Consider the following 15,070-nt stretch of genomic DNA (forward strand, 5'->3'; position numbering starts at 1 on the left):
AACACTCTGCTTTTGAGAAACGGTCATTCTTGCACTCTACTGTGTTTCCTAGAGGGCCAGTACAGTGAGCTAGCTCAGAACGAATGAAATGTGCTTCCTACACAAACGGGGCATATCTAGTTCAACTAAGTATTGGAAACTGAGTAAAACGGGAGCTTCTCTTCAGTCCAATGCACAGTACTGGCTGGGAACAGACACGAATGCTATTTGCACTGTGTATGTCCATAATAGCACAAGAGTGGTGTTCCTAGCCTGAATGAACCCTTGCTGCCTGATCTTGAAACTGAGCGTGATTCAACTCCGTTTTGGAAGTTTAATTGAATCGTAGTGTGCCATGCAAGAAAAACACTCTGCTTTTGAGAAACGGGCATTCTTGCATTCTACTGTGTTTCCTAGAGGGCCAGTACAGTGAGCTAGCTCAGAACAAATGAACTGTGCTTCCTACACAAACGGGGCATATCTAGTTCAACTCAGTATTGTAAACTGAGTAAAACAGGAGCTTCTCTTCAGTCCAATACACTGTAATGGCTTTGAACAGACGCGAATGCTATTTGCACTGTGTATGGCCAAAAAAGCACAAGAGTGCTGTTCTTAACCTGAATGAACCCTTGATGATAAAACTTGAAACTGAATGTGATTCAACTCCGTTTAGGAAGTTTAATTGAACCCTAGTGTGTCATGCAAGGAAAACACTCTGCTTTTGAGAAACGGGCATTCTTGCACTCCTCTGTGTTTCCTATAGGGCCAGTACAGTGAGCTAGCTCCGAACAAAAGAACTGTGCTTCCTACACAAACAGGGCATATCTAGTTCAACTCAGTATTTGAAACTGAGTAAAACAGGAGCTTCTCCTCGGTCCAATTCATTGTACTGGCTGGGAACAGACGCGAATGCTATTTGAACTGTGTATGACCAGAATAGCACAAGAGTGCTGTTCTTAGCCTGAATGAACCCTTGCTGCTAGAAATTGAAATGGAACGTGATTCAACTCTGTTTAGGAAGTTTAATTGAACCCTAGTGTGCCATGCAAGAAAAACACTCTGCTTTTGAGAAACGGGCATTCTTGCACTGTGCTGTGTTTACTATAGGGCCAGTACAGTGAGCTAGCTCAGAACAAAAGAACTGTGTTTCCTACACAAATGGGGCATATCTAGTTCAACTCAGTATTGGAAACTGAGTAAAACGGGAGCTTCTCTTCAGTCCAATACACTGTACTGGCTGGGAACAGACGCGAATGCTATATGCACTGTGTATGGCCAGAATAGCACAAGAGTGCTGTTCTTAGCCTGAATGAACGCTTGCTGCTAGAACTTGAAACTGAACGTGATTCAACTCGGCTTAGAAAGTTTAATTGAACCCTAGTGTGCCATGCAAGAAAAACACTCTGCTTTTGGAAACGGGCATTCTTGCACTCTACTGGGTTTCCTATAGGGCCAGTACAGTGAGCTAGCTCCGAACAAAAGAAATGTGCTTCATACACAAACGGGGCATATCTAGTTTAACTAAGTATTGGAAACTGAGTAAAGCAGGAGCTTCTCTTCAGTGCAATGCACTGTACTGGCTGGGAACAGACGCGAATGCTATTTGCACTGTGTATGGCCAGAATAGCACAAGAGTGCTGTTTCTAGCCTGAATGAAACCTTGCTGCTAGATCTTGAAACTGAGCGTGATTCAACTCGGTTTAGGAAGTTTAATTGAACCCTAGTGGGCCATGCAAGAAAAACACTCTGCTTTTGAGAAACGGGCATTCTTGCACTCTACTTTGTTTCCTATAGGGCCAGTACAGTGAGCTAGCTCAGAACAAAAGAACTGTGCTTCCTACACAAACGGGGCATATCTAGTTCAACTCAGTATTGGAAACTGAGTATAACGGGAACTTCTCTTCAGTCCAATACACTGTACTGGCTGGGAACAGACGCGAATGCTATTTGCACTGTGTATGGCCAGAATAGCACAAGAGTGCTGTTCTTAGCCTGAATGAATCCTTGCTGCTAGAATTTGAAACTGACGTGATTCAACTCCGTTTAGGAAGTTTAATTGAACCCTAGTGTGCCATGCAAGAAAAACACTCTGCTTATGAGAAACAGGCATTCTTGCACTCTACTGTGTTTCCTATAAGGCCAGTACAGTGAGCTAGCTCAGAACAATAGAACTGTGCTTCCTACACAAACGGTGCATATCTAGTTCATCTCAGTATTGGAAACTGAGTAAAACAGGAGCTTCTCTTCAGTCCAATACACTGTACTGGCTGGGAACAGATGCGAATGCTATTTGCACTGTGTATGGCCAGAATAGCACAAGAGTGCTGTTCTTAGCCTGAATGAACCATTTATGCTAGAACTTGAAACTGAACGTGATTCAACTCCATTTAGGAAGTTTAATTGAACACTAGTGTGCCATGCAAGAAAAACACTCTGCTTTTGAGAAACGGGCATTCTTGCACTCTACTGTGTTTCCTATAGGTCCAGTACAGAGAGCTAGCTCAGTATAAAAGAACTGTGCTCCCTACACAAAGGGGGCATATCTAGTTCAACTCAGTATTGGAAACTGAGTAAAACAGGAGCTTCTATTCAGTCCAATACACTGTACTGGCTGGGAGCAGATGCGAATGCTATTTGCACTATGTAAGGCCAGAATAGCACAAGAGTGCTGTTCTTAGCCTGAAGGAACCCTTGCTGCTCGAAGTTGAAACGGAACGTGATTCAACTCCGTTTAGCAAGTTTAATTGAACTTTAGTGTGCCATGCAAGAAAAACACTCTGCTTTTGAGAAACGGGCATTCTTGCACTCTACTGTGTTTCCTATAGGGCCAGTACAGTGAGCTAGCTCAGAACAAAAGAACTGTGTTTCCTATACAAACGGGGCATATCTAGTTCAACTCAGTATTGGAAACTGAGTAAAACAGGAGCTTTTATTCAGTCCAATACACTCTACTGGCTGGGAACAGACGCGAATGCTATTTGCACTGTGTATGGCCAGAATAGCACAAGAGTGCTGTTCTTACTCTGAATGAACCCTTGCTGCTAGAACTGGAAACTGAACGTGATTCATCTCCGTTTAGAAAGTTTAATTGAACCCTAGTGTGCCATGCAAGGAAAACACCCTGCTTTTGAGAAACGGGCATTTTTGTACTCTGCTGTGTTTCCTATAGGGCCAGTAGAGTGAGGTAGCTCAGAACAAAAGAACTGTGCTTCCTACACAAACGGGGCATATCTAGTTCAACTCAGTATTGGAAACTGAGTAAAACAGGAGCTTCTCTTCCGTGCAATACACTGTACTTCCTTTGAACTGACGCGAATGCTTTTAGCACTGTGTATGGCCAGAATAGCACAAGAGTGCTGTTCTTAGCCTGAATGAACCCTTGCTGCTAGAACTTGAAACTGAACGAGATTCACCTCCGTTTAGGGAGTTTAATTGATCCCTAGTGTGCCATGCAAGGAAAACACTCTGCTTTTGAGAAACGGGCATTCTTGCACTCTACTGTGTTTCCTATAGGGCCAGTACAGTGAGCTAGCTCAGAACAAAAGAACTGTGCTTCCTACACAAACGGGGCATATCTAGTTCAACTCAGTATTGGAAACTGAGTAAAACAGGAGCTTCTCTTCAGTCGAATACACTGTGCTGGCTGGGAACAGACACGAATGCTATTTGCACTGTGTATGGCCAGAATAGCACAAGAGTGCTGTTGTTAGCCTGAAGGAACGCTTGCTGCTAGAACTTGAAACGGAACATGATTCAACTCCGTTTAGCAAGTTTAATTGAACTGTAGTGTGCCATGCAAGAAAAACACTCTGCTTTTGAGAAACGGGCATCTTGCACTCTACTGTGTTTCTATAGGGCCAGTACAGTGAGCTAGCTCATAACAAAAGAACTGTGCTTCCTACACAAACGGGGCATATCTAGTTCAACTCAGTATTGGAAACTGAGTAAAACAGGAGTTTCATTTAGTCCAATACACTGTACTTGCTGGGAGCAGACGCGAATGCTATTTGAACTGTGTATGGCCAGAATAGCACAAGAGTGCTGTTCTTAGCCTGAATGAACCCTTTGCTGCTAGAACTAGAAACGGAACGTGATTCAACTCCGTTTAACAAGTTTAATTGAACCATAGTGTGCCATGAAAGAAAACCACTCTGCTTTTGAGAAACGGGCATTCTTGCACTCTACTGTGTTCCTGTAGGGACAGTACAGTGAGCTAGCTCAAAACAAAATGACTGTGCTTCCTACAAAAATGGGGCATATCTAGTTCAACTCATTATGGAAACTAAATAAAACAGCAGCTTCTCTTCAGTCAAATACACTGTACTTGCTGGGAACAGATGCGAATGCTATTTACACTGTGTATGGCCAGAAGAGCACAAGAGTGCTGTTCTTAGCTTGAATGAACCCTTGCTGCTAGAACTTGAAATTGAACGAGTTTCACCTCCGTTTAGGAAGTTTAATTGAACCCTAGTGTTCCATGCAAGGAAAACACTCTGCTTTTGAGAAACGGGCATTCTTGCAATCTACTTTGTTTCCTATAGGGCCAGTACAGTGAGCTAGCTCAGAACAAAAGAACTCTGCTTCCTACACAAACGGGGCATATCTAGTTCAACTAAATATTGGAAACTGAGTAAAACAGGAGCTTCTCTTCAGTCCAATAAACTGTGCTGGCTGGGAACAGACACGAATGCTATTTGCACTGTGTATGGCCAGAATAGCACAAGAGTGCTGTTGTTAGCCTGAAGGAACGCTTGCTGCTAGAACTTGAAACGGAACATGATTCAACTCCGTTTAGTAAGTTTAATTGAAGTGTAGTTTGCCATGCAAGAAAAACACTCTGCTTTTGAGAAACGGGCATTCTTGCATTCTACTGTGTTTCATATAGGGCCAGTACAGTGAGCTAGCTCAGAACAAAAGAACTGTGTTTCCTACACAAACGGGGCATATCTAGTTCAACTCAGTATTGGAAACTGAGTAAAACAGGAGGTTCTCTTCAGTCCAATACACTGTACTTGCTGGGAGCAGACGCGAATGCTATTTGCACTGTGTATGGCCAGAATAGCACAAGAGTGTTGTTCTTAGCCTGAATGAACCCTTTGCTGCTAGAACTTGAAATGGAACGTGATTCAACTCCGTTTAGCAAGTTTAATTGAACCATAGTGTGCCATGAAAGAAAAACACTCTGCTCTGAGAAACGGGCATTCTTGCACTCAACTGTATTTCCTAGAGTGCCAGTACAGTGAGCTAGCTCAGAACAAATGAACTGTGCTTCCTACACAACGGGGCATATCTAGTAAACTCAGTATTGGAAACTGAGTAAAACAGGAGCTTCTCTTCAGTCCAATACACTGTACTGGCTTTGAACAGACGCGAATGCTATTTGCACTGTGTATGGCCAAAAAAGCACAAGAGTGCTTTTCTTAGCCTGAATGAACCCTTGCTGCTATAACTTGAAACTGTACGAGATTCACCTCCGTTTAGGAAGTGTAATTGAACCCTAGTGTGCCATGCAAGGAAAACACTCTGCCTTTGAGAAACGGGCATTCTTGCACTCCTCTGTGTTTCCTATAGGGCCAGTACAGTGAGCTAGCTCAGAACAAAAGAACTGTACTTCCTACACAAACGAGGCATATCTAGTTCAACTCAGTATTGGAAACTGAGTAAAACAGGAGCTTCTCTTCAGTCCAATACACTGTACTGGCTGGGAACAGACGCGAATGCTATTTGCACTGTGTATGGCCAGAATAGCACAAGAGTGCTTTTCTTAGCCTGAATGAACGCTTGCTGCTAGAACTTGAAAAGGAACATGATTCAACTCCGTTTAGCAAGTATAATTGAACTGTAGTGTGCCATGCAAGAAAAACACTCTTCTTTTGAGAAACGGGCATTCTTGCACTCTACTGTGTTTCCTAGAGTGCCAGTACAGTGAGCTAGCTCAGAACAAATGAACTGTGCTTCCTACACAAGGGGGCATATCTACTTCAACTCAGTATGGGAAACTGAGTAAAACAGGAGCTCCTCTTCAGTCCAATACACTGTACTGGCTTTGAACAGTCGCGAATGCTGTTTGCACTGTGTATGTCCAGAATAGCACAAGAGTGCTGTTCTTAGCCTGAATGAACCCTTGCTTCTAGAACTTGAAACTGAACGTGATTCAACTCCTTTTAGGAAGTTTAATTGAACCCTAGTGTGCCATGCAAGGAAAACACTCTGATTTTGAGAAACGGGCATTCTTGCACTCCTCTGTGTTTCCTATAGGGCCAGTACAGTGAGCTAGCTCCGAACAAAAGAACTGTGCTTCCTACACAAACAGGGCATATCTAGTTCAACTCAGTATTTGAAACTGAGTAAAACAGGAGCTTCTCCTCGGTCCAATACACTGTCCTGGCTGGGAACAGACACGAATGCTATTTGCACTGTGTATGGCTAGAAAAGCACAAGAGTGCAATTCTTAGCTTGAATGAACCCTTGCTGCTAGAACTTGAAACTGAACGTGATTCAACTCCGTTTAGGAAGTTTAATTGAACCCTAGTATGCCATGCAAGAAAAACACTCTGCTTTTGTAAACGGGCATTTTTGCACTCTACTGTGTTTCCTATAGGGCCTGTACAGTGAGCTAGCTCCGAACAAAAGAACTGTGCTTCCTACACAAACGGGCATATCTAGTTCAACTCAGTATTGGAAACTGAGTAAAACAGGAGCTTCTCTTTAGTCCAATACACTGTACTTCCTTTGAACAGACGCGAATGCTTTTAGCACTGTGTATGGCCAGAATAGCACAAGAGTACTGTTCTTAGCCTGAATGAACCCTTGCTGCTAGAACTTGAAACTGAACGAGATTCACCTCCTTTTAGGAAGTTTAATTGAACCCTAGTGTGCCATGCAAGAAAAACACTCTGCTTTTGAGAAACGGGCATTCTTGCACTCTACTGTGTTTCCTATAGGGCCAGTACAGTGAGCTAGCTCAGAACAAAAGAACTGTGCTTCCTACACTAACGGGGCATATCTAGTTCAACTCAGTATTGGAAACTGAGTAAAACAGTAGCTTCTCTTCAATCCAATACACTGTACAAGCTGCGAACAGACGCGAATGCTATTTGCACTGTGTATGGCCAGAATAGCACAAGATTGCTGTTCTTAGCCTGAATGAACACTTTATGCTAGAACTTGAAACTGAATGTGATTCAACTCCAGTTAGGAAGTTTAATTGAACACTAGTGTGCCACGCAAGAAAAACACTCTGGTTTTGAGAAACGAGCATTCTTGCACTCTACTGTGTTTCCTATAGGGCTAGTACAGTGAGCTAGCTCAGAACAAAAGTTCTGTGCTTCCTACACAAACGGGGCATATCTAGTTCAACTCAGTATTGGAAACTGAGTAAAACAGGAGCTTCTCTTCAGTCCAATACACTGTACTGACTGGGAACAGACGCAAATGCTATTTGCACTGTGTATGGCCAGAATAGCACAAGAGTGCTTTTCTTAGCCTGAATGAACGCTTGCTGCTAGAACTTGAAAAGGAACATGATTCAACTCCGTTTAGCAAGTTTAATTGAACTGTAGTGTGCCATGCAAGAAAAACACTCTTCTTTTGAGAAACGGGCATTCTTGCACTCTACTGTGTTTCCTATAGAGCCAGTACAGTGAGCTAGCTCAGAACAAAAGAATTTGTTTCCTACACAACCGGTGCATATCTAGTTCAACTCAGTATTGGAAACTGAGAAAAACAGGAGCTTCTCTTCAGTCCAATACACTGTACTTGCTCCGAGCAGACGTGAATGCTATTTGCACTGTGTATGGCCAGAATAGCACAAGAGTGCTGTTCTTAGCCTGAATGAACCCTTGCTGCTAGAACTTGAAACTGAACGAGATTCACCTCCGTTTAGGAAGTTTAATTGAACCCTAGTGTGCCATGCAAGGAAAACACTCTGCTTTTGAGAAACGGGCATTCTTGCACTCTACTGTGTTTCCTATAGGGCCAGTACAGTGAGCTAGCTCAGAACAAAAGAACTGTGCTTCCTACACAAACGGGGCATATCTAATTCAACTCAGTATTGGAAACTGAGTAAAAGAGGAGCTTCTCTTCAGTCCAATTCGCTGTACTTGCTGGGAACACACGCGAATGCTATTTGCACTGTGTATGGCCAGAAGAGCACAAGAGTGCTGTTCTTAGCCTGAATGAACCCTTGCAGCTAGAACTTGAACGGAACGTGATTCAACTCCGTATAGGAAGTTTAATTGAACCATAGTGTGCCATGCAAGAAAAACACTCTGCTTTTGAGAAACGGGCATTCTTGCACTCTACTGTGTTTCCTGTAGGGACAGTACAGTGAGCTAGCTCAGAACAAAAGAACTGTGCTTCCTAACAAACGGGGCCTATCTAGTTCAACCTAGTATTGGAAACTGAGTAAAATAGGAGCTTCTATTCAGTGCAATACACTGTACTGGCTGGGAACAGACGCGATTGCTATTTGCACTGTGTAGGGCCAGAAAAGCACAAGAGTGCTGTTCTTAGCTTGAATGAACCCTTGCTGCTAGAACTTGAAACTGAACGTGATTCAACTCCGTTTAGGAAGTTTAATTGAACCATAGTGTGCCATGCAAGAAAAACACTCTTCTTTTGGAAACGGGCATTCTTGCACTCTACTGTGTTTCCTATAGGGCCTGTACAGTGAGCTAGCTCCGAACAAAAGAACTGTGCTTCCTACACAAACGGGCAAATCTAGTTAAACTCAGTATTGGAAACTGAGTAAAACAGGAGCTTCTCTTCAGTCCAATAAACTGTGCTGGCTGGGAACAGACACGAATGCTATTTGCACTGTGTATGGCCAGAATAGCACAAGAGTGCTGTTGTTAGCCTGAAGGAACGCTTGCTGCTAGAACTTGAAACGGAACATGATTCAACTCCGTTTAGTAAGTTTAATTGAAGTGTAGTTTGCCATGCAAGAAAAACACTCTGCTTTTGAGAAACGGGCATTCTTGCATTCTACTGTGTTTCATATAGGGCCAGTACAGTGAGCTAGCTCAGAACAAAAGAACTGTGTTTCCTACACAAACGGGGCATATCTAGTTCAACTCAGTATTGGAAACTGAGTAAAACAGGAGGTTCTCTTCAGTCCAATACACTGTACTTGCTGGGAGCAGACGCGAATGCTATTTGCACTGTGTATGGCCAGAATAGCACAAGAGTGTTGTTCTTAGCCTGAATGAACCCTTTGCTGCTAGAACTTGAAATGGAACGTGATTCAACTCCGTTTAGCAAGTTTAATTGAACCATAGTGTGCCATGAAAGAAAAACACTCTGCTCTGAGAAACGGGCATTCTTGCACTCAACTGTATTTCCTAGAGTGCCAGTACAGTGAGCTAGCTCAGAACAAATGAACTGTGCTTCCTACACAACGGGGCATATCTAGTAAACTCAGTATTGGAAACTGAGTAAAACAGGAGCTTCTCTTCAGTCCAATACACTGTACTGGCTTTGAACAGACGCGAATGCTATTTGCACTGTGTATGGCCAAAAAAGCACAAGAGTGCTTTTCTTAGCCTGAATGAACCCTTGCTGCTATAACTTGAAACTGTACGAGATTCACCTCCGTTTAGGAAGTGTAATTGAACCCTAGTGTGCCATGCAAGGAAAACACTCTGCCTTTGAGAAACGGGCATTCTTGCACTCCTCTGTGTTTCCTATAGGGCCAGTACAGTGAGCTAGCTCAGAACAAAAGAACTGTACTTCCTACACAAACGAGGCATATCTAGTTCAACTCAGTATTGGAAACTGAGTAAAACAGGAGCTTCTCTTCAGTCCAATACACTGTACTGGCTGGGAACAGACGCGAATGCTATTTGCACTGTGTATGGCCAGAATAGCACAAGAGTGCTTTTCTTAGCCTGAATGAACGCTTGCTGCTAGAACTTGAAAAGGAACATGATTCAACTCCGTTTAGCAAGTATAATTGAACTGTAGTGTGCCATGCAAGAAAAACACTCTTCTTTTGAGAAACGGGCATTCTTGCACTCTACTGTGTTTCCTAGAGTGCCAGTACAGTGAGCTAGCTCAGAACAAATGAACTGTGCTTCCTACACAAGGGGGCATATCTACTTCAACTCAGTATGGGAAACTGAGTAAAACAGGAGCTCCTCTTCAGTCCAATACACTGTACTGGCTTTGAACAGTCGCGAATGCTGTTTGCACTGTGTATGTCCAGAATAGCACAAGAGTGCTGTTCTTAGCCTGAATGAACCCTTGCTTCTAGAACTTGAAACTGAACGTGATTCAACTCCTTTTAGGAAGTTTAATTGAACCCTAGTGTGCCATGCAAGGAAAACACTCTGATTTTGAGAAACGGGCATTCTTGCACTCCTCTGTGTTTCCTATAGGGCCAGTACAGTGAGCTAGCTCCGAACAAAAGAACTGTGCTTCCTACACAAACAGGGCATATCTAGTTCAACTCAGTATTTGAAACTGAGTAAAACAGGAGCTTCTCCTCGGTCCAATACACTGTCCTGGCTGGGAACAGACACGAATGCTATTTGCACTGTGTATGGCTAGAAAAGCACAAGAGTGCAATTCTTAGCTTGAATGAACCCTTGCTGCTAGAACTTGAAACTGAACGTGATTCAACTCCGTTTAGGAAGTTTAATTGAACCCTAGTATGCCATGCAAGAAAAACACTCTGCTTTTGTAAACGGGCATTTTTGCACTCTACTGTGTTTCCTATAGGGCCTGTACAGTGAGCTAGCTCCGAACAAAAGAACTGTGCTTCCTACACAAACGGGCATATCTAGTTCAACTCAGTATTGGAAACTGAGTAAAACAGGAGCTTCTCTTTAGTCCAATACACTGTACTTCCTTTGAACAGACGCGAATGCTTTTAGCACTGTGTATGGCCAGAATAGCACAAGAGTACTGTTCTTAGCCTGAATGAACCCTTGCTGCTAGAACTTGAAACTGAACGAGATTCACCTCCTTTTAGGAAGTTTAATTGAACCCTAGTGTGCCATGCAAGAAAAACAATCTGCTTTTGAGAAACGGGCATTCTTGCACTCTACTGTGTTTCCTATAGGGCCAGTACAGTGAGCTAGCTCAGAACAAAAGAACTGTGCTTCCTACACTAACGGGGCATATCTAGTTCAACTCAGTATTGGAAACTGAGTAAAACAGTAGCTTCTCTTCAATCCAATACACTGTACAAGCTGCGAACAGACGCGAATGCTATTTGCACTGTGTATGGCCAGAATAGCACAAGATTGCTGTTCTTAGCCTGAATGAACACTTTATGCTAGAACTTGAAACTGAATGTGATTCAACTCCAGTTAGGAAGTTTAATTGAACACTAGTGTGCCACGCAAGAAAAACACTCTGGTTTTGAGAAACGAGCATTCTTGCACTCTACTGTGTTTCCTATAGGGCTAGTACAGTGAGCTAGCTCAGAACAAAAGTTCTGTGCTTCCTACACAAACGGGGCATATCTAGTTCAACTCAGTATTGGAAACTGAGTAAAACAGGAGCTTCTCTTCAGTCCAATACACTGTACTGACTGGGAACAGACGCAAATGCTATTTGCACTGTGTATGGCCAGAATAGCACAAGAGTGCTTTTCTTAGCCTGAATGAACGCTTGCTGCTAGAACTTGAAAAGGAACATGATTCAACTCCGTTTAGCAAGTTTAATTGAACTGTAGTGTGCCATGCAAGAAAAACACTCTTCTTTTGAGAAACGGGCATTCTTGCACTCTACTGTGTTTCCTATAGAGCCAGTACAGTGAGCTAGCTCAGAACAAAAGAATTTGTTTCCTACACAACCGGTGCATATCTAGTTCAACTCAGTATTGGAAACTGAGAAAAACAGGAGCTTCTCTTCAGTCCAATACACTGTACTTGCTCCGAGCAGACGTGAATGCTATTTGCACTGTGTATGGCCAGAATAGCACAAGAGTGCTGTTCTTAGCCTGAATGAACCCTTGCTGCTAGAACTTGAAACTGAACGAGATTCACCTCCGTTTAGGAAGTTTAATTGAACCATAGTGTGCCATGCAAGAAAAACACTCTTCTTTTGGAAACGGGCATTCTTGCACTCTACTGTGTTTCCTATAGGGCCAGTACAGTGAGCTAGCTCAGAACAAAAGAACTGTGCTTCCTACACAAACGGGGCATATCTAGTTCATCTCAGTATTGGAAACTGAGTAAAACAGTAGCTTCTCTTCAGTCCAATACACTGTACTGTCTGCGAAAAGACGCGAATGCTATTTGCACTGTGCATGGCCAGAATAGCACAAGAGTGCTGTTCTTAGCCTGAATGAACCCTTGCAGCTAGAACTTGAACAGAACGTGATCAACTCCGTTTAGGAAGTTTAACTGAACCATAGTGTGCCATGCAAGAAAAACACTCTGCTTTTGAGAAACGGGCATTCTTGCACTCTACTGTGTTTACTGTAGGGACAGTACAGTGAGCTAGCTCAGAACAAAAGAACTGTGCTTCCTAACAAACGGGGCATATCTAGTTCAACCCTGGATTGGAAACTGAGTAAAACAGGAGCTTCTATTCAGTGCAATACACTGTTCTTCTGGGAACAGACGCGAATGCTATTTGCACTGTGTATGGCCAGAAAAGCACAAGAGTGCTGTTCTTAGCTTGAATGAACCCTTGCTGCTAGAACTTGAAACTGAACGTGATTCAACTCCGTTTAGGAAGTTTAATTGAACCCTAGTGTGCCATGCTAGAAAAACACTCTGCTTTTGGAAACGGGCATTTTTGCACTCTACTGTGTTTCCTATAGGGCCTGTACAGTGAGCTAGCTCCGAACAAAAGAACTGTGCTTCCTAAACAAACGGGCATATCTAGTTCAACTCAGTATTGGAAACTGAGTAAAACAGGAGCTTCTCTTCAGTCCAATACACTGTACTTCCTTTGAAAAGACGCGAATGCTTTTAGCACTGTGTATGGCCAGAATAGCACAAGAGTGCTGTTCTTAGCCTGAATGAACCCTTGCTGCTAGAACTTGAAACTGAACGAGATTCACCTCCTTTTAGGAAGTTTAATTGAACCCTAGTGTGCCATGCATGAAAAACACTCTGCTTTTGAGAAACGGGCATTCTTGCACTCTACTGTGTTTCCTATTGGGCCAGTACAGTGAGCTAGCTCAGAACAAAAGAACTGTGCTTCCGTACAAACGGGCATATCTAGTTCAACTCCGTATTGGAAACTGAGTAAAACAGGAGCTTCTCTTCAGTCCAATACACTGTACTGGCTGGGAACAGACGCGAATGCTATTTGCACTGTGTATGGCCAGAATAGCACAAGAGTGCTGTTCTTAGCCTGAATGAACGCTTGCTGCTAGAATTTGAAAAGAAACATGATTCAACTCCGTTTAGCAAGTTTAATTGAACTGTAGTGTGCCATGCAAGAAAAACACTCTTCTTTTGAGAAACGGGCATTCTTGCACTCTGCTGTGTTTCCTATAGGGCCAGTACAGTGAGCTAGGTCAGAACAAAAGAACTGTGCTTCCTACACAAACGGGGCATATCTATTTAAACTCAGTATTGGAAACTGAGTAAAACAGGAGCTTCTCTTCAGTCCAATACACTGTACTGGCTGGGAACAGACGCGAATGCTATTTGCACTGTGTATGGCCAGAATAGCACAAGAGTGCTATTCTTATCCTGAATGAACCCTTTCTGCTCAAACTTGAAACGGAATGTGATTCAACTCCGTTTAGCAAGTTTAATTGAACCCTAGTGTGCCATGCAAGAAAAACACTATGCTTTTGGAAACGGGCATTCTTGCACTCTACTGTGTTTCCTATAGGGCCAGTACAGTGAGCTAGCTCCGAACAACAGAACTGTGCTTCCTACACAAACGGGGCATATCTAGTTCAACTCAGTATTTGAAACTGAGTAAAACAGGAGCTTCTCTTCAGTCCAATACACTGTACTGGCTGGGAACAGACGCGAATGCTATTTGCACTCTGTATGGCCAGAATAGCACGAGAGTGCTGTTCTTATCCTGAATGAATCCTTTATGCTAGAACTTGAAACTGAACGTGATTTAACAACATTTAGGAAGTTTAATTGAACCCTAGTGTGCCATGCAAGAAAAACACTCTGCTTTTGAAAAACGGGCATTCTTGCATTCTACTGTGTTTCCTATAGGGCCAGTACAGTGAGCTAGCTCCGAACAAAAGAACTGTGCTTCCTACACAAACGGGCAAATCTAGTTAAACTCAGTATTGGAAACTGAGTAAAACAGGAGCTTCTCTTCAGTCCAATACACTGTACTGGCTGGGAACATTCGCGAATGCTGTTTGCACTGTGTATGTCCAGAATAGCACAAGAGTGCTGTTCTTAGCCTGAATGAACCCTTTATGCTAGAACTTGAAACTGAACGTGATTCAACTCAGTTTAAGAAGTTTAATTGAACACTAGTGTGCCATGCAAGGAAAACACTCTGCTTTTGAGAAACGGGCATTCTTGCACTCTGCTGTGTTTGCTATAGGGCCAGTAGAGTGAGGTAGCTCAGAACAAATGAAGTGTGCTTCCTACACAAACGGGGCATATCTAGTTCAACTCAGTATTGGAAACTGAGTAAAACAGGAGCTTCTCTTCAGTCCAATACACTGTACTTCCTTTGAACAGACGCGAATACTTTTAGCACTGTGTATGGGAGAATAGCACAAGAGTGCTGTTCTTAGCCTGAATGAACCCTTGCTGCTAGAACTTGAAACTGAACGAGATTCACCTCCGTTTAGGAAGTTTAATTGAACCATAGTGTGCCATGCAAGAAAAACACTCTTCTTTTGGAAACGGGCATTCTTGCACTCTACTGTGTTTCCTATAGGGCCAGTACAGTGAGCTAGCTCAGAACAAAAGAACTGTGCTTCCTACACAAACGGGGCATATCTAGTTCATCTCAGTATTGGAAACTGAGTAAAACAGTAGCTTCTCTTCAGTCCAATACACTGTACTGGCTGCGAAAAGACGCGAATGCTATTTGCACTGTGCATGGCCAGAATAGCACAAGAGTGCTGTTCTTAGCCTGAATGAACCCTTGCAGCTAGAACTTGAACAGAACGTGATCAACTCCGTTTAGGAAGTTT

The sequence above is a fragment of the Peromyscus maniculatus genome, chromosome 15 (genome assembly GCF_049852395.1).
Source record: "Peromyscus maniculatus bairdii isolate BWxNUB_F1_BW_parent chromosome 15, HU_Pman_BW_mat_3.1, whole genome shotgun sequence".
Taxonomy (NCBI): Eukaryota; Metazoa; Chordata; class Mammalia; order Rodentia; family Cricetidae; genus Peromyscus; species Peromyscus maniculatus.